Below are 26,418 nucleotides of genomic sequence, written 5' to 3'. Positions count from 1 at the left end.
CTCCAAAGAAGATAGAAAAATGGCCAACATACCTATGAAAAGATGTTCAACATCATTGGACAGTAGAGAAATGCAAATAAAAAACTACAGTGTGGTACCACTCCATGCCTACAAGGATGGCTGTGATAAACAGAAAATAAGTGTTGGTGAGGGTGTGGAAAAATTGGAACCCTCACGCTTTGTTGGTAAGAAGGGAAAATGATGTAGTCACTATGAAAAACAGTTTGGCAATTCTTCAAAGAGTTCAACATAGAATTACTATATGACCCAGCAATTCTGCTTCAAGGTATATACATTAAGTAGTTGAAGATCTATATTCAAACAAATACTTGTTCATAGTTGCATTATCTACAGTAGGGAAAGGTGAAAACAACCCAAATGTCCATCACTGGATGAATGAACAAAATGTGATATATCCATACAATGGGATATTTTCCAGTCTTAAAAAGGAATGAAGTACTGATTATGCTACAATACAGAAGAACCTCAAAATATCATGCTAGGGACACCTGGGTCGCTCAGTTGGTTAAGTATCTGCCTTTGGCTTAGGTCACGATCCCAGAGTCCAGGGATCGAGTCTCCTGTTGGGCTCCCTGCTTGGCAGGGAGCCTGCTTCTCCCTCTGCCTTTGCTGCTCCCCCTGCTTGTACTCTTTCTGTCTTTCTCCCTCTCTCTTTCTCTTTCTCTGACAAATAAAATCTTAAAAAAAATTTTTTTTAAATCATGCTAAGTAAAAGACGGATATAAAAGGTCACCTTTCATGTGATTTACGTTTTTCTGAAATACCCAGAATTGGTAAATCCATAGGGACATAAAGCATAGTAGTGGTTGCTGGGGCTGGAGCAGGGGGGTGGCAGTGGCTACTTAATGAGTACGAGGTTTCATTTTGGGGTCACTGAAATGTTTTGGAACTAGGTAGAGGTGATAGTTGCTCAATATTGTGAATATACTAAATGCCAGTGAATTGCTCACTTTAAAATCGTTGATTTTATGTTATGTGAATTTTTTTAAATGACGTCATATCATTTTTATGATCTCATAAATAACGGTGGCTTTGCTGTCATAGTTACCTGGTGACTGTTGGAATCCACGTGCTTTACGGCGTTTGTCCACTGGCGAAGTTCTTTCCAGCTGTGGGCAGGAAAGCTGGAAGATGGATGATCCCACGTGGGTTTCCTTCTAAAATAACAATTAAGAAATACAGTTTTGCTTTTCCATTTTTATTTGTGGAAACTGGTTAAACTCCTAGAATGGGCCCTGGGTGGTTTTAAAATGTGATATGGACTAATGTTAGTTAGTTTCTTCATTTAACTTGAAAAATTGTGTTTAAAATAACTATATTATTTTGGATATGGAACAGCTTTTGGTTTTATGAAGATTAAGAGCAATTTTAAAAGAGGAGTGCCTGGGCAGCTCAGTCAGTTGTCTCCTTTCAGCTTGGGTCATGATCCCGGGGTCCTGAGCTCTGCTCTGGCTCCCTGCTCGGGGGTGGGGGGGGTTGCTTCTCCGTCTCCCTTTGGTCCTCTCCTCTGCTCCTATGCTTGCTTAATTTCTCTTCCCTCTCAAATGAAAAATAATAAAAAAAGAATCTAAGCTATATACATGCAATTGCAATAAGATTTTTCTAGTGGTTTGCCACACTGCACTGCTAGAGATTTTTGTGACAATTTCTGAAACCATAAACGATCACATAATGCTTTATTGTCAGTGGAATTGGTGTCAGGCATAAGAAAGTTCTGTTTTCAGATCAGGTAGAGCTTGTGCAAAAACTGAAAATCTGAGTTTCTTATTTTGTAACTTCTTTGTTTTTGGAATGAAGGAATTTAGGTTAGATTTTGGCAAAATATCTGGCATTGAGAAGAGTTCTCAGAAACGTAGAAGTGCTTTGTCAATGATCGTGATGTTTTCCTTTATAATGAAATTGGTGTTTCTGTCCCATGGTTCTGCTTCTGCCCCTGTGTGATGGTTGTGGATAGTTTCTCCAGCAGGTGTCTTTATGTTCATTGTCTTGCACACTCCCACCTGATTCCTTATAAGATCCAGAGTGCACCATCCAGCTAAGAGTTTGTAGACATGAAGCAAACAAAGCGAAGTGGTTTGTAGTGGACTGAATCCATGGCTTTTGGCATCATTAGCATCGTGTCCCACTCAATTGAACTAGAGTGTGAGAGAATAAATGCTTTGGCTGAGCCAGTTCTTCGCAATTTCAAAGGAAGAAGGGATCTGGTAAGCATAGCAAAGTACCTGGAATAAATATCATATGCTGAAGGTGTGGGTAAATGTGAGTGTTTGGCTTATAATAATTATTGCTTTTGACTTCCACAAAATTAGGAAGATCTCCTTTTTGTTATGTTCACTGGATAATGCTTAATATTTTTTTAAAAAAGATTTATTTATTTATTTGAGGGAGAGAGTGAGTGAGAGCATGAGAGGGGAGAAGGTCGGAGTGAGAAGCAGACTCCCTGTGGTGCTGGGAGCCTGATGCGGGACTCAATCCCGGGACTCTGGGATCATGACCTGAGCCCAAGGCAGTTGCTTAACCAACTGAGCCACCCAGGTGCTGTGGATAATGTTTTAAAATAAAAGATCAGTTTTTAAGTTGTGTAGAATTCAAAGTTCAGTTTTTCAGTCAATTATTAATTAGGAAAATTCTCCCACAAGAGTGAATTTTACTGGACATGGTGCTGTCCTCCCATGACAGCAGTAGAAGAAAGTGAGGTATGCTGAGGACACTGCCGCTTACTGTGGGTTTCTGTTTGCCCAGGGACCCCGCCTTTGAACAGCAGCCTAGTGCATTTCCTTGCACAATTTACTTAACATTTCCGTGCCTTAGTTTCCTCACCTTGGGGATTAGAATAATGGAATCTATTGCATATGAATGTTATAAAGAATGAATAAGTTAATGTAGTCAGAGCTCTTAGACCAGTACCTGACACAAAGTAGAAGCTTGAGATGTGAACGTTAAAGATGGAAGAATATTGGCAAAGGATGAATGGGAGCTGCTTTGGTGAGGGCGGAGTTGTTTACATGCACAGACGCTTCTAGTTCTGACCCTGTCTTGTGTGCCAGCGGATTGTTCTATTCGAAGTTCTGAGAGCCTCTGGTGCACTCACTTTAGGGCTACCTTCCTGCTAATGGGCATCTCAACCAAAGAGAATGCTTTGGGGGAAAAAAAGAAGTAACTCAAAAGCAGTGGTTTTTCAACTGTTTTCCAAGAAATTTTAACATTGCATGCAGCGTCTCTCGTGGTATGTTGAAAACACATAGTCATTGTCTCATGCATTCGCCGAGAGTTACTGTTTACCCATCGTTGACGCTGGGAAGAGCGGGACGACATCAGGGTAAGAGTCAGAGACAAAGATAGGGATAACATGGTTCCTCGGCCTGGAACTCACAGTCCAGACCATTTTTGTACCACTAGAATCCATGCCCAGAAAGCCCCAGGGCTTTGAATGGAAGAATATCAGAAAACAACCCATTTTTAAGGGTGTGCTTTCTTGGAGTTGTAAGGCCACACATAGGTTAGTTTTCTCATCTCTGTTACGCCATCTCATAAGCAGCAAGACAGAGGGACAGGGAAACTCACTGGCGTAAAGAGTGTTAAAATTACTCATTTTACGAATCATCTTGTTCTGATCTATTATCAGAGAGAATTGAGTTTGTCTTACTTCCACTCATTATTTTTTCAGTTTCTGCTAGCATTTTTATAGTTTCAAATTGCTAGTTTGTATTTGTGAGTCCCTTTTTACTCTCTCCTTCCTCCCGCCCCCGGCCTTGGCTTTCCTGTTTGTGTGTAGTTGTGGTGGAAATGAATTAGGAAAGGAGATTGGCGAGCAAGGATCGCTTCACTTCCCAGAGGTGCTTTATCTCTTCTCATAAAGTAATGGTTTGCTGCTTCTTTCTCAGGACTGAACTGCAGCTACCGAAGCAACAAGCGGACCTTTCAAGATGCATACAGGGCTGCGAGAAATGAAGGGAGACGCTGGAGAGACCAATGAAGGGAGGAAGAAGCATGTTTCCTGGGTAAATAGTATGCTTCTGGATTTTAACAAGTTTCTTGCCATATCGGTTACCAGACTTTGCAGCACCTAAGTCTCCGGAGCTATATTCAGTCTTTGCATTGTTGTTAAACATCCTTCATCTTCTCCTCCCTCCATTTTCATTGCTGAGCTCTTTGGTCAAATGATTCTTCTTTTTATTGATGAATCCAAAAATCTGCATTGAATATACAATTTAGGTGATTTCTTAGATCACTTGATAGGAACTTCTTATATTTTAGGCTGACTGTTGGCTATACAAAAGTTGAGTTGTGTGTTGTGTCTTTGTAATGTGCAGGTTTAGTCTGAGGCCAGCTTTTAGTCTTGGTGCGAGACTTAGACTTCCATTTCATTAAATGACTGACTTGAAAAACTAGAACACTACTTTGAAAACCAGTTATCCAAGCCACACACTCAGGCTGCCCTCTGGAATAGGAAGCATGTTTCAATGCTAATGTAATAACTAAAGACAAAGCAGACAGGCAAATAACCAGTGTAAGTAGACCTGGCCTTCACTCGCTGAAGTACATGTGCCCTACTTAAGGTTTTTTGGGGTCATTGATTTATTTGAGTTGTGAACTCAGTACACTGAGTTCAGAAAATACATTTTGTTATTAAGACACTCAGCTTGTGGGGCACCTGGATCGCTCAGTGGGTTAAGGCCTCTGCCTTCAGCTCAGGTCATAATCTCAGGGTCCTGGGATCGAGCCCCGCATCGGGCTCTCTGCTCGGCGGGAAGCCTGCTTCCTCCTCTCTCTCTGCCTGCCTCTCTGCCTACTTGTGGTCTCTGTCTGTCAAATAAATAAATAAAATATTAAAAAAAAAAAAAGACACTCAGCTTGTGCTCAGACTTTGGGGTTTTGTGGTTGTTGTTGCTATCGTTAAAGCTTTTTAAGTAAAGGAAATCTATTGCATTATTTTTCATATAAAGTTAAGAGCTTTTCTTCAATGTGCTAGCTAGAAAGAGAAGGGGAAGAAATGGAGTCAGAGCCGTTGACAGTGCATCATGCTGGAAGTTCTGTGCACGTCACCCTGACTTAGACAACTCTGTGGCAGCAACCACTCCTCCACAAGTCTTGGGCCACGCAGTCCGCGGATATGTTTCTACTGTTATAGCTTCTGGAACTTCCTACCTTATGGTGAATTTACTCAGGGCTACTGTTAGATATATACACCTTCCAGCATGCTCATTCTCTAACTTTGAGTTGTAGACTGAATAAAAATCATTGAGTGGCCTTGTATCTGAGTCCTCTAAACTAGAAGTGGCGTAAAACAAGCTTTATTCACAAGTGAACTTTATGCACATTTTCTGGTGCTCACCTTCATGCCAGCTGTTCTCATCATACCGGTGGCCTTGCTCTCCCAGTCAGTCCAGAAATGCTCCTGCCCCAAATTTTCTCTTCTCGGGGACACCTGAGTAGTTCAGTCAGTTAAGTGTCTGACTTTTGATTTCAGCTCAGCTCATGATCTCGGGGCTGTGGGATCAGGCCCTGCATTGGGCTCCGTGTGGAGTCTGCCTGACATTCTCTCTCTCCCTCTCCTTCTGCCTCTCCCTGCTCTTTGCACTTGCTCTCTCTCTAAAAGAAATAAATAAAATCTTTAAGAAAATCTTTTCTGGGGCACCTGGGTGGCTCATTCAGTTAAATATCTGGTCATGATCTCAGGGTCCTGGGATCGAGTCCTGCATGGGCTCTCTGTGCAGCCCGGGGTCTGCTTCTCCTTCACCTGCTCCCCCTGCTCATGCTTGCACACTCTCTCCCTCTCTTTTTCTCTCTGCCAAATAAATAAATAAAATCTTTAAAAAAAAATCTTTTCCTCTCAGATAGCTGCGTGGCTCCTGACCTCTTTCACCTTTAGGTTTCTGCTGAGGGGACAAAGTTGATAGGAAGGGCAAAGCCAAATTGGAATCACCAGAATTCTCTGTTAGTCTCTGCCCTTACTACCTGGTAACACTGAGCCTTCTTGTCTCGCTCCAGCTGAGCTCATCGGTCCCACTCCTCCTACCTATCAAGTACGAAGTTTTCTTTATTCTACACATCATGCTTTTTCTAGTTCACCTTTAAGATCTTTTAAAATTGGCCTTTCACTTTTAAAGGCACATACATTTGACTCAGCAATGGCATTTCTAGGAATTTTATTTTTTTAAGATTTTATTTATTTGACAGAGAGATAACAAGTAGACAGAGAGGCAGGCAGAGAGAGAGAGAGAGGGAAGCAGGCTCCCTGCTGAGCAGAAAGCCCAATGCGGGACTCGATTCCAGGACCCTGGGATCATGACCCAAGCCGAAGGCAGCGGCTTAACCCACTGAGCCATCCAGGCGCCCCATCATTTCTAGGAATTTATCTCACATCTAACCTCATACAGTTATGCAGGTAATGCTGTTCCGTCTCAGCCTTTCTTGAATCCCCATACATGCTTCCTGTCCTCCACAGCCCTTGAGCAGAGACTAATACCTCTTGCTGCCATCATTTCATTGTGGCCAGGGGTCATGTCCCCTTCCAATAAAACTTAGGCAACTGCCCACTTCTTTGCCTAAATTGCAGTGTATTGGAGACATTTGCACAATAGCTAATTATACCCCCTTGCAGGTTTCTTCTTTTGAACTCCTGTTCCCTTACACAGTCTTTGTCTTCCCATTCGCGAATGTCTCAAACGGTTACACTTTCTGCATTGTATTTTTTAGATATTTAGATAACTAGACATATACGCATGAGCCGGTGGTCACTCTACTTGGCTGCACACTAGAATCATCTCAGAAGCTTTATAAAATACTAATGCCTGGTCACACCCCCAGGGATTCTGAGACAGTTTGTCTAGGGTGAGGCACAGCATCAGAATTTTATTTGTTTTTTATTTTTTAAATAATTTTTTAAAATTCCGGTATAATTAACTTGCAGTGTTATATTAGTTTCGGGTGTACGCTACAGTGATTCAGCATTTCTGTACGTTACTCATTGACGATCATGATAAGTGCTCTTAATGCCCCTCACCCATTTCTCCCATGCTCCTCCCCGCCTCCCCTCTGGTAACCATCTGTTCTTTATAGTTAAGAGTCTGTTTTGTCTCTCTTTTTCTTTGTCTATTTGTTTTGTTTCTTAAATAGCATATATGGGTGAAATCATATGGTATTGACCTTTCTCTAACCTACTTCACTTAGCATCATACCCCCTTGATCTGTTCATGTTGTTGCAAATGGAACCCCTAGAATTTTACATTTTAAATAGAAAATCCATTTATCTAAGTGTGTTTTTTTTTTTTTTTAAGTTGGCACTATGCACTATGTGGAGCCCAACATGGGGCTTGAACCCATGACCCTGATATCAAGGGTCAGATGCTTAACTGACTGAGCCACCCAGGTACCCATCCAAATTTAATAAACACAAGCTACCTCCCCTACAATTTTATTGCCTTTCTTTATTTTCAGTTGTTCCAACTTCATGCATTTCTTTTTTTAAAAAAATTAAATTTACCATAGTATCACTTTTAGTCTCTTCACAGAAACTTGTAATAGAAACATAAAACTTTTAAAGAGGAAGAGGCAGTGAAAAATCAGTTTCCTACTCCTGTTCCACAGGCAGGCACTTACCTCTCCTAAAGCAGCAACTCCTATCTGTTTCTTGAGGTTCCTTCCAAAGTATTCGGTTTTTGCTTTCAAAATAACTAACTCCTAGACAAACCATAAGTGACTCTTAATTTCACAAAACAAACTGAGGGCTGCTGGGGGAGGGAGGTTGGGAGAAGGGGGTGGGGTTATGGACACTGGGGAGGGTATGTGCTTTGGTGAGTGCTGTGAAGTGTGTAAACCTGGTGATTCACAGACCTGTACCCCTGGGGATAAAAATATATGTTTATAAAAAATAAAAAATAAAAAATTTTTAAAAAATTCAAAAAAGAAAAGAAAAGAAAAAAAAATAACTAACTCCTTTCTTAAAAAAAAAAAGTTTCTTTTGGTTTTCTGGGTTGTTTCTCAATGTTACTAGTTGTGTTTAGTTTTTACTTTTGTTTCTTGACAAAACTCAAAGCAATGTTTGTCTTCTGTTCTTTTCATTATCCATAGATTCTTTATGTGGTGATTTTGTAACAATTTCTAACTTCTTCATTGTCATTTCAGAGCTTATCTCTCCCAAGCAAAATATTGTTGGATTTTGTCTTCTGTTCAACCGATCTTGAAGACTCTATGACTTACATCTAAATTCATCCTCCTTGATTCATGGTCGCTGTTGCATTTGTTCTATTTTCTGTATGTAACTTGTTTCTTGATTTTTATACTTTTTAGTTGTCTCTTTTCTGTTATACCTTCAGTTTTGGGGAAATGCTTTTCTTTCCTTTCAACTTTTGAACAAATTTTAAAGGTGAACAATCTTTCAAGTTTTCTTAGTGCCAGGAATAACATTTGTTTCTATATTTATTTACTATGATCAAAGCAAAAGCAGGAACTTTCCTTTCCTTCCATATAAGGAAACTCAGTTTCTCCCTGTTTTGGCATCCCCTCTCCCTATTCCTTATCTACCCCCTTGTTTTTTTCTTGCACACTTTGCATTTGTTCTGTGAGGTGTACTTATTCTTCTGGACTTCAGCCTGGTACTCAGAAGTATTTTTGCTCTTCCTGCATTCATTTAGTTAATGACCACTGAGGCGTCACTCTGAGCTGGATGGATGCTGAGGTAGGTGCAGGAGATACAAAGATAAAGGTGGTTCTGACCCTGCCATCAGGGTCCCCACTCTGGTTGAGGAGGTAGCACGCACGCAGACTAACAATGGCAAAAGGTGTGATGTGTCAGGTGTCCTGGAGACACGGAGGGAGGGAGGGAGGGAGACATGGATGGAGGGAGTCATGTTTGGTGAATCAGCAAAGGCATGCTGGGAGGTGCTGCTACTGTACCAGGAGATCTTCGTGAGGTAGAGGATAAAGCAAAAGGGCTAGGGCCTGAAGGTGCCCATGTTTGTTGCCCAAGTTCATCAAAGCCTGGCTGGAGATGAGACTGATAAAAGGAATGTCGGGACACATTGTGAAGCACCTCAAATGTTTGACCAACAGGTTTCCATATGGGTCCTGTGGGCTGTGTCCCAGAGGCTTTAAAGCAGGGGAGTGCCATGCTCAGGTATGTGTTCAGGAAGATAACAGGCTGTGATGTGGAGCACGGACAGCAGGAAGTCAGTGAAGCTGCTCTGGCAGCCGTCCAGGTAAGCAGTGGTGGGAACTCGAGCAAGGTGGTAGCAGAGGTGATGGAGAAGAGAACATGACGTGTTTTGAAGCAGTGTCTAAAAATGCTAGTGTTTCGCTCAGGTGAGACTGGAAATGAGAGGCTGACTGAGAGGGGTTTTTTGGTTTGTTTTAGGGAAGGTGATAGCAGATGGTGAAAATATTGACAAAAGGGTCAAAAGGTGCCGAGGGGATTGCAGAAACTCATTTGGAAAGAGACAAAAAAGAGTCTGTTTTGGGATTTGTTGAATTCAAGAACCCATGAAGAGATCTAGGGAAACATATCTAAGGGTAGTTGAAAAAATGGGTAAGAAAGTCAGGGATAGGCTGTGAGGGCTGGAGATAAAGTGTTGGGACATGCTTGCTCCAAGGATGTCAGAGTCATGAAGTCATGAGAATAGACATAAACCCACAGGTAGAACATGTAAACGAAAAGTAAAAGGGCTTAACATGGTCTCTGGGCAAAGACCAGTTCTTTAGGTGCAGGAAACTGAGACGTACTAAGCACTGTACTACACGTCCCACACAGGGTGGCAAGAGCTTTTTCAGGTGACTTCCTTTATCTATTCTCTATAGCTCGTATAAGGAAATTATTGCTACTCTACTTGGCCAGAAAACTAAGACTCCATGGCATCATTACTAAGCTAGTAAATGGGATTGCAGACAGACCAGAATGCCAAATTTATGCTAGAGGAAGAGGTCGAGGAGAAGTAGAAAAGAGCCATGTGGAAGAGATGATTTTCCACAAAGGCAGTGGCCAGCAATGGCCACCCAGAGGTCCAGCAGGATAAGAAGAAGCCGAGCCACTGGTTTTCTCAATTAGAGAACTGGTAGCAATGTGAGCCGGCCCAGTTCCCACAGAGTTCCTAAGTCAGCTCACACTGGAGTCAGGAGGGGCTGAGGAGATGCAGGTGGCTGTTGACTATAGTTTTTGGAGATGGCTCAGTGGCACAGGATTGACAGGACTCCTGGTCTGCAGGGTGGCGTCATTTTGTTTGTCTACAGGTGAAAGCTTGAAATATTTTGATTTGCTCATCTATTTCCCCCCCCCCTTTGAGGTGTTACATCTTACATCGCCTTGTTTCTGGGCTTCTGCTAAAAAAAAAAAAAAAAAAAAAAAATCAAGACTCTGCTAGATTCTCTGTCATATAATCTGCTTGTTCAGCTTGTCTTCTTAGAGTTCTTTTTTTCCTCTTTCCTTCAGAACATTGCTCTCAGATATTTCCAGGCTGTGTCTTAGTGGCCCTCTTTGATCACTAATTATGTGAGATCCTGGGAATTCCTCCTTGTTTCTTCTCTGAGGTCTCTCCAGTCTGGAGTGGCTTCCTCCTGTCATTTGAATCTTTTGTTCAATTCAGCTTTGTCCCGAACTCTAATTCATGGCCTGTGCCTGCCTTCTGGGTGATAATTTGTTCTTGTACTCTTTGACGACAGGAGCACCTAGTGCGAAGAGCATGGGCTCCGGAACTAGGCTCTACCAGCTACTAGCCAGCTTGCCCTTGGGAGTTACTTAGCCTTTTTGTGCCTTGGTTTCTTCCCCCATAACTGGAGGCAATAGTAATACCTTCTGCCAAGGGTTGTGAGGAGGAGTAAATGAGCTAGAGCATCTGAAGTGCTCAGATGAACAGTGTCGGCAGCAGGCCGTGTGCTCTCTGCTGGTTAGCTGCTCTCATTCCTGCTGCTGCTGTTGTCCTTGGGGAAGACAGGACAAATGACCTTTTCCTGATTGTCATTTGGACCACACAAATAAGTGATAAATTTATACACTATTGGAGCCTTACTTGAAAAACTAGAAAGAGGTAAATCCTGGGAGCTAGGTAGTGTCTCCCCAAGTTTTTAAGGAATTCAGCAATAAAGAACTTTAACCTTGGTCCAGATGTGGCATCTGGAGTTGCAGATGTCCACTGTGTGACCTCACACTCCCCATGGCAGTGTTGGATTGCTCTCACTTAAATACAGGCTATAAAATTTTTATTTCTACCTTACTGAAGAGTTCTTCCAAAAAAATTGTTATTTAATTTTGCTTACCCCATCTGCAAATAACAGATGCTGGCCAGCCAGCGCATGAGAGCGAGTGACTTGCCTGAAGTCCCTGGTGGGGTTGGGATTTTAGTCCATGGTATCTGACTTTAGTGGTATTAAAATGGAAAAATTTCACTTTGATATATGTGTGTGTATGTGTATACACACACATATATGTGTGTATATAAATATCTTAGACTGTAATGCTGTCTTAGTTCAGGCTGCTATAACAAAATACCACAGACTTGGTGGCTTATAAACAACAGGAATTTATTCCTCATAATTCTCGTGGGCAGAAGTTGATATCAGGTATCAGCATGGTCAAGTTCTGGTGAGAGCCCTCTTGGGTTGCAGATGGCCTTTTTCTTGTTGTATCCTCATATGGTGGGGAGGAGAGAAAGCTCTCAGAGGTCCCCTCTGTGCGGGCACTAATCCTATTCAGGAGAGCTCCACCATCTTGACCTAATCATCTCCCAAGGCCCTGCCTCCTGATTCTCTTATATGCGGAGTTAGAGTTTCAGCATGAATTTTGTGGTGGACACAAACATTTAGTCTATAGCAAATACTAATCTCTAAAAGTACGGTTGTGAGCTGTCCATGATGATTATTTGTTTACAATGACATTATGCTATTTTTTTAAATATTTTTTTTAAAAAATTTATTTGACAGACAGAGATCACAAGTAGGCAGAGAGGCAGGCAGAGAGAAAGGGGGAAGCAGGCTCCCCACTGAGCAGAGAGACCGATGGAGGGCTCAATCCCAGGACCCTGAGATCACAACCTGAGCCAAAGGCAGAGGCTCAACCCACTGAGCCACCCAGGCACCCTGCCAGTATGCTATTTTTATAAGCAGAAGAAAATTTTAACTCCTTGAACAAACAGAAGAGTAATAGCTAAGTGTTTGTATGGCAGAAATAATAAAGTAAAATCGTATCAACTCATTTCTTAGAGTTTTTAGGGAAAGTGAGGGAGATAGTCCCTTAAGACAGAATTTGCCTCTTCTCAAATAAACTCTCAAAATGTTTATTAACTATAAAGGAAAGAAAAGGTAATAACTTTGTAGCAGAGAAACCACCTTAACCAAATGATCAAGGTCAACAATCACCAGTAATAAGACATATTGATATCATGAACCCTATGATATGATTTTCTGTGGTGTTATTGTCAGAAATGTATAACCTGGGGGGAGGGATGGGTGAAATAGGGGAGGGGAATCAAGCAGTACACTTGTCGTGATGAGCACAGGGTGGTGTGTGGAAGTGTCAAATTACATCTTGTACACCTGAGACTAATATGGCATTGTGTTAACTAATGGGAATTAAAATAAAAACTTTTTAAAAATACTTAACTTTTCACTGTAATCAGGAGAAAACATCAGGCAAACCCAAATCAAGAGACATTCAACAAAATAACTGATAAATATTCTCTCTTTTTTGAAGATTTTATTCATTTGGGGGGGGGAGAGAGCACACACAAGCTGGGGGAGGAGCCGAAGGAGAGGGAGAAGCAGACTCCCCATTAAGCTCAGAGTCAGATGTGGGAGGGATCCCAGGACCCTGAGATCATGACCTGAGCCAAAGTCAGATGCCTAACTGACTGAGCCACCCAGTCGCCCCTAAAATAACTGGTAAATATTCTTAAGAAGTGTCAGTGACACAAATGACAAGGAAAGATCAAGGTTCTGTCACAGGCTGCAGTAGGCTAAGAAATGACCACATACAGTAGACATTCTGGATAGGATCCTGGGGCAAAAAAAGGACATTAGTAGGAAAAAACTTGTTCAATTTGAAAGAGATTTTTGGTTTATAGTATCGTTCCATTGTTAGTGTCCTGGTTCCGTTCAGTGCACTAGGCTGATGTAAGATGTTAACATCAGGAGAAGCTGGGTGAGGGGCATATGGAAACAACTATTCTTGCAACTTTTCTATAAGTCTAAAATTAGCTGAAACTAAAAAAAGAAAACTTTGACACGATCCGTCACCAAATTTTTCTGTGTCTTCCCTATCTCATTTTCTTTTCAGTAAAAAACCATCGCAGGTTAGAGAACCAATTTGTTCCTGGATAGAAACTGGGTTAAGAATAGGAAGCAAGCTTGGAGTTCAGTCCCTCTTTCTGGGAAAATGAGAATGGTGGCTTGCCACAATGTTGCCTTGGGGTCATTTTGTGATGTGTTGAATTTCCCAGACATTTCTAAAGCTATGCTGATCAGAGATTTTTCTGAAATTTTTATGAGACCAAGTGGGCAGAAAATTAGTGCAAGATACTGCATTTAAGGAGAAACAAAAATCCAAACCAGACTTACACAGATTAATGGGTCCAAAGCTATCAATTATTACCCTGGCATTCTCTGAGGATATTGCCTCACTGCTTGTTGCTAAGACCAAAATGGTCTTGAAAATTGGTGTCCACCCAGGCAGAGGTGACCAAACCCAAGGGGTCCTCTGGAAGCATATGTAGATGAAAGTCTCTCTTGGGTCACGAGGAAGCAGCCAAGCTTTAAAGCTTGTAAATAGCTTGAAAATAGAAAAGTCATAAAAGCTAGAGGTTTATAACGTGTTCAAAAGAAGGATGTTGCAAACGGTAGCAGACTGGGAGTCTGCATGGAGTCGAGGAGGATTTGGACTGTCAGAGTCCAGATGGGTCCATCCACAGGATGGAAGATGCCCTGCTGGCCTGGCGCAGACATTTTGGTTGTTGCAAAGCTGGGCTTGCTACCTATGTGGGTTGAAAACCTTCTTTAGAAGCTCTACATTTTTACCTGATTAGGAATAGCCTGATTTAGGGATTCTGCTTCCCAGATGCCCCGATGTAGTGAAAGGACAACTCCACGTAAGTGACAGAACAGAAAGGCTCCGGAAAGCTGTGCCCCCTCGAAAAATGAGGGGGAAGATCTAGTGTGTCTCCATTGAGGTTGGTTGATATTAAACCAGTTCTGGCCTACCTGATTAAGAATTTCATAATCTCAGTGAACTAAAAACTGAACAAAACAAAACAAAAAACATTGTATTTCTGAACTTAGTAAGTTGGAGACTAGACCATTTTCAGTCAACAAGTATTTTGTGAGCATGCCATTGTGTACCAGGCACTGAGTTAGGCCCTGAGAATATCGTGATGATCGAGAGAGTCATGGTCCCTGCCCGCATGGAGCTCACAGACCAGGAGACTGCACCCCTGAGTCTGAACCAACCCACCCACCTCCCTCATTCCCTAAAACTCTTTTAACAAATCATACCTTTGCTCCTTTGTAGCACAACTAACGAATGACATTTGTTAAAGTCGAAGTTGAAATCTCTGATCAAGACTCTTTCATGTATAAGATACTTGCTTGCATCCTAAATCCCAACTCAACCACTTTGTTGCTTTGGGTAAAATTCTTAAGATTTTGTGCCCCAGTTTCCTCATTAGTTAAAAAAAAAAAAAAGTGGGGGCATCTAGTATCTCTCTCAAAATAATGCCATAGGAAGATCAAAGGTGGCTTCATGGTGAGGGGGGCAGGAACTGGACGATCTGGGACCTGAAGGCAGAAAAGGGCAGAGAAAGCTTGGTGATGCAAAAGTACGAGGTACACATAGCCTACTAGGGCATAACAGAAGTTATGTAGCGGTGGGCTGGAAAATTTGTGGCTGGAAAGGGATCAGGATCAGATGGTGGAAAGCTCTGCTGATGAATGTAGACTTTGTTCTGCAAAAGGTACTTTGAAAAAAAAAATGACCATTTATGTACTCTAGCAGGTTAGTGGAGGTGAGCCTTCCAAATTAATTGTCAACCAATAGCTTATCCTTGATTTCTCTGATAAATGAGAAATGCTATTTATCACTTATCTACTGTACTTTTTAAATAGAATAACTAAAAATTCATAATCATTAGTATTTTACCAGCTCAGATAATGAGGACAAGTCTCTACTTAATAAGAAAGCCCAGAGCCTCTGGAAGGAGCGCCAGGCAAGACATTACTAACAGTGCTGTGGAATCAAGTTAGTTAGCATCGCTCTAGCTGGTTCATTGCTTTGAGGTTCAACTTGGAATCTGATCTGAGCAATTAAATTCAGGAAGGGAGAAGTGTCTATGCTGCAGGGAAGAGCCGGCTCCCTCTGGACACTGCCAGGTGGCCAAGCTGCACCTCTCCGAGCTCACGATGCCTTGGTAAACATATTTCTGATTGCCACATGCACTGAGCAAACCCATAAAGCCTTCCCAAAGCATCTTCAACATCAGAGCCTCAGAGGAGTGGTCCAGAGAATGGAAATTGGTGTTTTCTGATTAAAGTCACCAAATACTAATTCAAAGTTATATAAGTGAAATGTTGAAGTATACATGCAAACACCTTTTAAGCACTGTTGAAAGGAAATTAAAATAATAAAGTATGCATAAAGAGGTTTTTAAATTCTAGGATTATAGGGGGCGCCTGGGTGGCTCAGTGGGTTAAGCCTCTGCCTTTGGCTCAGGTCATGATCCCAGGGTCCTGGGATCGAGCCCCTCGTCGGGTTCTCTGCTCAGCGGGGAGCCTGCTTCCCTTCCTTTCTCTCTCTGCCTACCTCTCTGCCTACTTGTGATCTCTCTCTGTCAAATAAATAAATTTTTTAAAAGTTTTAAATAGTACAAATTATAATTTATCATTATGCCTGCTACCGTCTGCATTCTGTGTTGAATCTCCTTTATGATAATAGATTGAATGTAGAAGTAAAGGGTAAAGAAGAATTGAAGATTACTTTGAGGGTTTCTTACTTAAAATACCAGAGAAAAAAATGGGCCTATTACGGTAGGAAGGTTATCAAAGGGCTTCTGGATAAAGTTAGGAAAAGACTTTGAAAAAGACAGGGAAATGGGGGTGTTAAATTGATACCAACTTGGCAATTTAAAGTAGAAGAATTTCCTCTTCTGGGCTGTTCTGTCATTTTCATTTGATTCTTAATAACTTCTGTTTCTTTGATGAGGTTTTCTATTTTTTAATTTGTCTCAGGAGAATTTATGTTTGCTTATTGAAGCATTTTTATGATGGCTGCTTTAAAGTCCTCTGTAAGCTAATTCCAACATCAGATTCATCTTGGTATTGGTGTCGGTTGGTTATCTTTTCTCATTCAAGTTGTGATTTACATGATTCTTGGTATAATGGGTGATTTTCAGTTCTCTTATAATATATATATATATAATATATATATATATATATTATATATATATGATTTAATCTTTTAGTTCGCCAGTCATGCTATTAAGGTTTATTAGCACACAGGTTGGGATCTACTTTTGTGGGTTTTGGTCCCACTGACAGTTTCTTTTTAGAGCCTTTTTTTTTTTTTTTTTCTTTTACTATTTTGGTTTGCTTGGTTTATCTCACTGGTCCCTGCTGGTGCTGATGGAGGGAGTTTCCCCAGGCCATGCTGTCTGGTGCCTCTAGGTGGGGGTAGGGAGTCTCTATCCTGCTGGGTTGAACAGTAACTCCTGGGGCCCTGCTGGGAGGGTGATTCCCCAGACTGTTTGACTGTCAGTGGGCTCCTGATTTATCTTTGTTGGTGCTGCCAGCAGGACTCCCATTCTCTAATGGGAAAGGATGAGCTGACCTGGATTGCCTTCTGTTCCTAGGTTGGGGCTTGGGAAACTGTGGGTCTTGGCCACCTTCTTCGGTTGGACTGGGGGAGGGAGGCAGTCATAAGGTGATTTGTTGCTGTCTTGATCCTCCAGTCCTGGGGTCACTGTTGGCCTTTTCCCACCTTTCAGACTTCTCCTTTGGTTGCCCCTCATGTTATTTCCAGGGTTTTTAGTTATACTTAGCAAGGAGTTTGGGGGAGAAACCATTTACTTCGTCTTGTCTTAACTGTGATGGTGTTCTATTTAACCATTTGTTTTTGGATTGTTCAGTGGTTTTAAAGAGTGAATTCTGCAGACATCATGACAGAGGGGGGTGGCTTCCAACAGCCTGGAAATCTGAAAGGCTTCCTTACCACACAGACCCACAGGCCTGGGCCTGGTTGGCTGCCCAGCACAGGCTGTTACTCATCTGTCTTCCGCTTGCTTGGCTGGTGATGTCAGTTCTTTTTGTCTGCTTTAAAAGCAGACATTTCTTATTGTTGTTGTTCTTATGCTCACTGAATAATGCAATAGTTTGTCACACTTCTAGCATGATTAAAACAGATAAACTATTGCCTTTGTGGAGCCTTAGCCTATCATTTTTGTTGATTTTTGTCTCTCTTTTGGCAAAGATTTTGTATTAAATTCAGCCATGCAGTTGTATCTAATTGTGATCTAACTATGAGATACTTAATTTTTGTGTGAACATTTCTGTTTCAGAGCTTCAAAACAATGGCCAAGTTTTTTCATAAATTAGTGAGAGAATTTTTTTGACATTTCCCACTTGTGAATGTGGAATTTGAGGTCATCTCAGTTCTTCACAGCAAAATGTGCCTTAAAAAAAAAATCAGAGTGGGAAGTCCTTTAATATTACAAGCCACGGGTCCCTTTGTATAGTTTACCATAATAGTTTTGCACAAATAATTTCAGGTTAAAATTGCATACTATTTATTCCCACCCATTTCCTTTATTGGCTGTGACACACAGGAATTACGCCCATTGCTTGACTAACCTTTCTGACCTTTTGTTACTTGGCTATAAATTGACTTGGGTCTTTTGCAAAAACACTGTCAGGGGGGAAAAATCTTTTTGTTAGAACCCAGCCAATTCCTGGTTCGGTGCAGAACAGTTTGTTCTCCTGAAGAAATGAGCCAGTTCAGTGAGCAGAAAAACATAGCCAGAAACTGGCATCGCCAAAAACTGCAAAAGCGATTGCCCACGATCATTCCACAGAGCAGGGAATTTTGTAAAGGAATGAGGCTTTGGGGAGAAAAATGTAGTTCTGAGTTGCACGACATCTAGGTAAATGTAATGGGCATGTTAGAGTTGTAACTTTGGCCGGGGGGGGGGGGCTTCTTTTTCTGAGCTCTGGCAGTCACCAGCATTCGAACATTTTCAGTGGGAATGTCGGATGGCTGCTCTCTGAGTCGCAGACTGCCTTTGGAGCACGTAAGCCCTGCACTTGAGTTGATCTTCCCACTAGGTCTAGGCTGAAAGCTGCTTCTAACCACACAAACATTTCCTGAGTGACTGCTCTGTCAGTCTGCATCCCAAATCCATTGCCCAAGGAAGACATTTTATAGTGAGCTAGCGAGTTACACGAAAATGTGAAAAACAGAGACAGTGTGGCAGCTGCAGTAACCAAACTGTACAAGACATGAAGTCATTACCTGACAGACTTCGCATCATTTGAGTGCCATTTGTAGGTTGTCTAGAAGTTTGCCACGTAGACAAGAGGAGAAGGGTGCAGTGGGCAACGAGAGAGTGCGTGTGAGGTTGAACAGTGACAAGACAGCGTGGGTGTCCATGTACTGTGAGTAGGATTGCTTGGGTACAAAGTATGAGGAGGGAAAGAAGTGGTGGACCATGGAACTGGAGAGGGACAGGGACTCTCTACATGCCTGGTAAGTGTGTGTCTCAAATGCCACGGGACGTACCTTGGAGGTTTATACTATAGGCCGTGGGGGCCGTGTCAGGGCTTGAAGTGGGGGAGGTCCTGGCAGAGTTGGAATGGGACACTGGGGGTATGCAAGGAAGCATGAGCTCAGGAAGAGTGGGTTGGACCAGACTGAGAAAGGACCAGGACCCCAGGCTGAGTGGGTGGACTCTGGCCTGTGGGGCATCACAGGTGATGAGAACTGTGTTTCGGAAATGCAACTGTGAGGGCACCTGGGTGGCTCAGTCAGTGAAGTGTCTGTCTGCAGCTCAGGTCATGATCCCAAGGTTCTGGGATGGAGTCCCACACTGGGCTCCTTGCTCGGCAGGGTGCCTGCTTCTCCCGCTGCCTGCCACCCCCCCTGCTTGTGTGTTCTTTCTCTGACAAACAGTAAAATTGAAAGAAAGAAAAGAAATGAAAGACCAGTGTGGTTGTGATGCAGCAGCCCATGTGGGATGAGGTGTGTATGCACAGGTCATGTATGTCACCGCAACAGTCCATGTGCTAGAGGAGAGGGACGGTGCTTAGAAACCATGCGGAGGAGGCACGTTGGGGACTGGGAAGTGCGGGGAGCACAGAAGAAAGCAGGAACCCCGAGACTTCTGCTGAACTCTCTACATGCCTGGTAAGGACACCTTCACATATACTACCTTGTCTCGTTTCCCTAGTGAACTTTGCCCTGTATACACTGATACTTCCATTTTATAAAAGAGAAAACTGAGGTTCAAGAGTTTAAATACTTCACTAAGACCCAAGTGACCTGCTCTAGGAAGTTGCCGAGTCTGGGTTGGAGCTCCGGTTTATCTGACTCTGACATAATGTCCTGCCAGCTTTGCTCTAACTGAGCCCCCAGTGTTGGCCAAGTCTCAGAGTGCTTACATCCTCTCTGTAAGAGCTATACCTAGAAATGATAGCTCTACTCAGACTTAGACTTTAGTAGTAATGATACAGTTCATATTTTGAAAGCCCACTTTTCTTTTTCTTCTTAACCTGTCCTCCCATGAAAATATCAGATACATGATTTTATTCCTTAAAATCTCACCATTTTGGAAGAATTGGTGGGAAGAATATGGGGAAAGGCCCAGCCAAATTGGCAAAAAGTATGAATAACTGAATATCCTAAAAGAAATGTAATTTTATAATGTTCAACTGAGTGTGTATATATAACATCTCATATTAGAATAATAAACTATGGCTTTCAGTAATTAGAGAAATTTTTAGGACTAACATAAAGCCAATATGGTAATTTTTAGTAAATGTATGCTTTTAAAGGTTTCAGAAAACATTTTTTCAGGGAACCACACACTAGCTGAAGGACAGGTTTACCAAGTAAAAACCATCCTCAGTCAAGTCCCAGGGAGAACGAATGATTCTGGCTGTGCAATACTGATTCTGTAATCATGAGGCCTGGATCCAAGGGTTAAGACCCGGGAGGCAGAGGGGAAAGGACAAAAAAACAAACCTAGCCTAGTCCGTGTCAGAACAGTGTTCTTGGTTAATGGATCAGCCCCTAGTTAGTTACCAGAGGGAAACACTGTCCCATTTGGGGCTGGAGCCTCAGCCCAACATGAGAGACGATAATTACAGAGTGTCGCAAGCTGTCTCTTCAGCATCTCATGTCACCCTTTTTTTTGCTTCTCAAAGTGGAACCAGAAATAAAGACTGCTGTCGAGGTAGAAAAATGCTCAAAATGTGAGGAAAAGTATCTGCATGTGACACTAAGTCTGTATCATGCATTTGTGGCATCACTAGCAAAAGAAAATTGCTGGCTTTTTAAAGAAAAAATTAATATCTAATGTGACGGAGCTGTAGAAGTGTAGCGTGCTCCCCTGCCAAAACGGCTTATATATAGCACAGGAAAAGCAGCCTCCTTTCCTCCAGCGGCTGCCGAGCAGAGCCTAGCGGAGAGACGCTTACGTAAGCGGTTGTGCTGGGCCGTCGGGCTGTAAATTCACACCGCTGGGCCGCGGCGCGTCCTCTGTCTCCTCAGGTTAGGTCTCGCTGCTTCCTCCACACGTCTAGGATCTGTGCCTGGCACGTAAGGAAGTGCTGGAGACACAGAACCCAAAACACAGCCCCTGACGGTCTAGCCTAGTGCAGCAGACAGACGGGCGGCCCCTGCTCACGCGGAGCAAGAGGCTGTGGACCCTGGAGCAGACAGGAGCACGCACAACGCGGAGGAAGCCGCCCACCGTGGCTGGGGCCGGCAAGGCCCACGGTCTATGAACAAAGACGAACAAAGACACATCGGTTGCATCCCTGCATCTCCCTTTCCTCCGCCATGAAAAGAGAACACCCACACTGTTCGCAGGTGTCCCACGACGCCGGGAAAATCGAATGTGATAACCCATGGGACGCGCCGGACCCAGAACTGGCGCTCTGCGGGCCTTTTGTGCACATTCCTTCCTCTGGCTCTTTCCTTTCCGCAGACCCCCAGGCCAGTTCGACGACTTCACTGCCCCCTCGTGAACTCCGTCTGTCTCTCTTTTCTTGTCTTTCTCCCCCTCTCTCTCCCCCTCTCTCCTCCAGATTCTCCCATCTGCACTGCTGCCTTCTCCTCTTTCTCTCCCTGTTTCCCAGGAGTGGGTATCCCAGTTGCTTTTGCTTTGTCTGAGCGGCAGCAGCTCAAGGGGGAGATTGTGAGGGGGGGTGGCAGGTGGCCGGTGAAGGCGTAGCTGACATTGCGGTCGTAGCCACATCACACACCAGCGTTTCTCCTCATCCAGGTGCTCTCACGTCTTCTTCCGTGGGTCTGAGCCTCTTGCTCCAGGCTACTGAAAGGAGAGAAGAGTGAGGATTTGCCCTTACCAAGGTGCCTCCATCTAGAATCCTTTCTCTCCTCCTGCAGACACTCTACTCCCAGCCAGGGTCCCGCTAGGCATTCTTCAAAGGGACCCCATCATGGGATCACATTTGGCTCCATTTGTCCGAAAGTTGTCCGAGTCCATACCTGGGGGAGTTGATGAGAGGACACTGGGGACATTTGCTCCCCTTCCTACTCTCCAGCCCCCACGTGCAGCCAGGCCCTCGTGGCTGCCCACCTTCATGGAAGGCAGAGGTTTTCCGCAGGGCACAGCTGGCAATGTCTGCAGACATTTTTGATTGTCACAGTGAGGGGGCAGGTGGGAGGTGCTGTAGGCAGCTAGTGGGTAAAGGTCAGAGACATTGCTAACTATCCTAACAATACACAGGACAACCCCCTAAAACAATGACCTGCTCTACGATATCAATACCAAGGTGAGAAACCCTGATCTAAGGGATCTCCCAGCGAGTTTCTTTTCTTTTTTTTTTTTTTTAAAGATCTATCTATTTATTTATTTATTTATTTTAGAGAGAGAGAGAAAATACATGCCCAGGAGCATGAGCAGAGGGAGGGGCAGAGCGAGAGGGAGAAGCAGGCTCCGAGCTGAGCAGAGAGCCTGATGCGGGGCTCCATCCCAGGACCCCTGGAATCCTGACCTCAGCCCAAGGCAGATGCTTAACTGACTGAGCCACCCAGGTGTCCCACCATATGAGTCCTTGTGCTTGTCTGCCTCTGTGTCTGTGCCTGGTGTCAGCTGTTAACCTCAAGAGCCCCTCTTCCCGGTAGGTGGCCTTACCTCTCTGAAGTTTTTCTTCATCCCCGCCCCAGTCAGAGTTCGTCCTTGCCTAGACATTTCCAGACTGCCTAAGTCCGTTCATTGCGGCACTTGACCACTCTTTTCTGAAAGGCCCCCGCAGTGTTGCTTACTCTTTTCTCTTTCAAGGGCAGTAAGAGCTTGGTCATAATGACGGTGAACATCCAAACTCCAGTTTATAAAATGATAATATTTCAAGGCCCCAAATCTTTTGCCCTAGAAGAGTCCGTGACACAACACTGGAATGAACACTGGACTTGGCACTAGGAGATTCAGTCTTATACCCAACTATAACATTCCAGCTCTGTGACAGTGGACATAACTTTCTTTAGCTTCAGCTTCCACACAGGCAAGATCAAGGTAACGCTCATTTCCTAAGGTTTTCTGAGGCTGTGAGGACAGAACTACTGATACACAGTAGTCAGTCAAATGTGGGTTGAAACTGAAAAATGAATCCAGGGTCCCTGATATGACCCTGAAAACAGAATTGTTTTCCATTGCCCTGATAGCACCAACCTTAATTCTAGGTGGTACCTAGCCGTTACACCGATGAGAATGAGAAGACCTACTGTCTCAGGGCCAGTAGCCCAGCCTTTTCATTATAGAAGTACCGAAGTGTTGAAATTTTTACATATTTCCACGGAGTCACTGGCTTCTGACTTCCTACTATTTGATAAGGAGATATTTCTCTCTCTTGGAACACTGGGATCCTCGAACCATACCCTGAAGGTTAGGAGATCACCCAGACCTGAGGTAAGCAGGTCAGCTGCCTGTAAGGAGGCTCATCATCCATTCACTCCCACGGCTTTCTGGTACATGGAGACCAGCACAGAGGAAGTAGCAGCACATTTTGTTCAGACATTGTATTACTGTTACCTTTTCCCACAGTGCTAAGAGATTAGTGACAATTGATCCCACGTGCAAAGGCAGTTTTCATAATCTAGGGCTAGGGTTGTAAAAACCATCTAGATACCCAAACAGTAGAAATACCATCTAGTAGTTGCCCAGAGGATTTCAAACTTACTTTTTTTATGTATGGCCTGATCTCTAGAACAGAGAAAGAAGCCAGTGCATGTCAAAGAAAGAACTGATTCCGTCCTCAGCAATGGCTGTGAAATGTCGTAAGGCCTGCAGAAATTCCATAGGCCATTTATCAGTGGTTAAATGATCTAGAAATATTACCTGAGTGGGTCACGAGTCAGAGGCTGGGGGATGGATGGTATGTGATCAGCTGAGCGACATCAGCAGGGCTCACGCAGCTCAGAGTAGCTTATGATGGCTCATCCTTGCACAGCATGCTTGCTTTGGTTTCCTCTGAATCCTGGGGCGCTTAACTCTACATCCCAGAACTTAGCTCTTCACTTTAATATACTGTCCTGTACTGTTCACTCTTACGGGATATTGGTGTCTGTGTTCTTGCCAACCAGAGGTGCCGTGGGTATGAGCATAGCTTTGGAATCCGGAAGACCTAGATTGGAATCCCAGCTGTTGCGTGTTGCTTGTGTGACCTTAGCGAAGTTACTTAGATATCTATCTTTGATTTCTCAACTTGGTAAATTGATTGATGATACTCAGCTCATAGGGCTGTTGTGAGGATTAAGTTCAATGAGGAAATAAATGTAAAGCAGTTGGCACAGTACCTGACAGTATTTTATTTGGCCATTGGTGGTAGTGATGGTGGTGGTTCTCCCTGAGGGCAGAGACATTGTAGATTTGAATTCTCCCATCTCTACCATATTTCTTAGGATGGAACTGAACTGAACATCTCATGGCACTCAAATATTTTTTATTTTAAAAAAGTGACAGGAACATGCACCTGTATACAAATACACGCTCAAGAGGAACATCTGATAATGACAATAACTTTAAAAAAAAAAAAAAGCTCTAGCAGTCCTGTTTTAAAATGTTTTTGGCTCATTTTTTAAAAATCTGATACATGAGGAGGAGTCTAAGGTAAGTCGGTCCCTAGTCTTTGCGGTGTTAGATCGTTTGTATGGAAATCATCTAGACCATTTCCTCTCAGCCCTTTGCCTGGTGAGGATTTACTGGTATGCCCTCTGCCTTTTATAGGATCAATGTAAAAAATGGCCGTTTGAGTGTGTTTTGTGTTATCTTTCCAAATGTAGCCTGCCTCCTCACCATTACCTGTTCCCCCTTATGAAGAATTCTGAGACATGTTTCTCCTTGAGTTTACCTCCAAGAGACTTTGTCTCTGTGTAAGAGTGAATGTCCATCTTTGTTAAATAACAAAGTGCTCAAAATGCATTTCTGTGTTGCCCTTGATACTAGGGATCTCCAGGTCAGATACAGTGACAGGTGAGATGTGGAGAACATTGTAATTGTCCCCGTCCGCCCCCCCACCTCAGCACCTCTTTTATTTCCCCACTCCCTTCTGTGACAAAGAGACAGTATTTGTTTTTGTCTTCCAGTAGAGAGCGATCAGTCCCGCCGTTAGCTTCGGGAGTAGGTTTTGGCCACGTAAACCCAGTCAGGTAGCCCCTTGTATGTTGCTATAGTGATTAACCCAGTGGCAGTCAGTGCCAAGGCTCAGTGCTGGGTAGGTGACCGAGTTCAGGCCATCAGAATGTTTGCTGAGGATTTGGTAAAAAGGCTCCCCAGTGTTTGGAGAGGACTTCCCAAAGCCAGTCCTCTCTGTGTCCTTCTGGATGGTGTGGGACATGAGGCCTGGGACAGCCATAGCCATCTTGCCCTCATTAGGGAAGCTACTCCTAGGACGCAGCTAACACAGTGGAGAGAAAGAAAACAGGCCCTTGTTTTCATTGGAGAACAATGGAACCAAACCCAACCTCTAGACTTTCCAGTACATTAAAACCATTAAAACCCCTTCATGATATAAGCTGTTTGAGTTGGTGGATTTCATGACTTGTACCTTAATCCAAATGGCACTTGGTAGATAAATTTCCTTGAATTTTGTATATATTCGTGATTCTAATCTGTGGACCAATACACTACCTTGGAGCAAGGGGAGCAGGGGTTAGAGTGCTCCATTTTGGGAAAGCATGAATTGTTTATGTGTTTCTGCAAATTAAGAAAATGTCTTGCATATATATTAATATTTTCCAAGTTTATCTGAAGATTTTGAATAATGAAATACAAAGTTAGGAAAACAACTGGATGTATAGGTTTCTATTGTGTTTTCACACTGGACAGAGATTAAGCATCATGTAAATTTCTGCAAAAATATTTGTTGGTGGAGAAGGTATTGCTTAAGTGCTTCCCTTCTTCCTCCTCCCTCCTTTCTCTAGTTCCTTCTCTGAATCCTCTATCACCTTTTATCTCTTTCTATCGAGTCTTGCTATCTCAACCTTTCTTAGAAATAGTTGAGATATAAATTCTAATTAATCCAATTTAGATGTCTACACTAAGTTTCAGCTCAGCTTTCCAGGCCCTGCACCTGTCTGCTCTACACACAGGCAAATAAATGCCGGGTACTGGAGTGCTTGAGTATCAAGGGAACTGAGCTGAAGTTCAGTCTCAGGCAACAAATTGGGTCTTGGATGGGAATGCTTATAATTATGTCCCCCGCCCTTTTTTGCTAGTAAAGCAATACACTGCAGGTTAAGTCCTGTAACCAGTGTGTTTAATAGATGCCCACTGTGTACATATCATTGCTGAGGCTGAGTGGTCCTGCGCAAAGCCCTTACCTCAGATCTTGCAGTTTTTTGAAAAGACAAATATACACTGGACACTATATGAGCCAGGGCTGTTTTTATAGAAGAAAATATCAGTGAATCATTCTGGATCCTCTATAGAATCACCGTACCAGAAGAGCACTCCAGAACCTCGCATTTGGTAACTGTCAGTCACTGCTATTATGAAATACCCCTTTTGCTGTTGCTCAGATGTGCTTTTCTTTACCTTCTTTATTTTGCCACGGATTCTTGACCAGTAATTCTTAGCTTTTTTTTTCTTTTTGAGCAATATACATTGGTTTTTTGACATGGAACCAAAATTTTGACACCCTTCCCAGCCATGCGCACACAGGTACACACAGAGAATTTGTTGCAAGTAGAACATT

General features: G+C 43.1%; 1 protein-coding gene across 3 annotated transcripts in view; it reads left to right on the top strand.

Moving 5' to 3' along the window:
• The window catches only part of ZHX3 (zinc fingers and homeoboxes 3), a 106,592-nt gene that overhangs the window by 39,020 nt on the left and 41,154 nt on the right, over positions 1-26,418 (top strand). For all 3 annotated transcript variants that reach the window (XR_014315319.1, XM_082744621.1, XM_082744622.1), the window contains exon 2: positions 3,906-4,022. The gene's annotated coding sequence lies outside the window, so the exon portion shown is untranslated. The remainder of the gene's footprint in view (positions 1-3,905; positions 4,023-26,418) is intronic.

Source organism: Mustela nivalis (assembly GCF_964662115.1).
Source record: "Mustela nivalis genome assembly, chromosome: 8".
In the NCBI taxonomy this organism is placed as follows: domain Eukaryota; kingdom Metazoa; phylum Chordata; class Mammalia; order Carnivora; family Mustelidae; genus Mustela; species Mustela nivalis.
The sequence above is the reverse complement of the archived record's forward strand: the minus strand, read 5'-3'. Positions and strand labels throughout refer to the sequence as shown.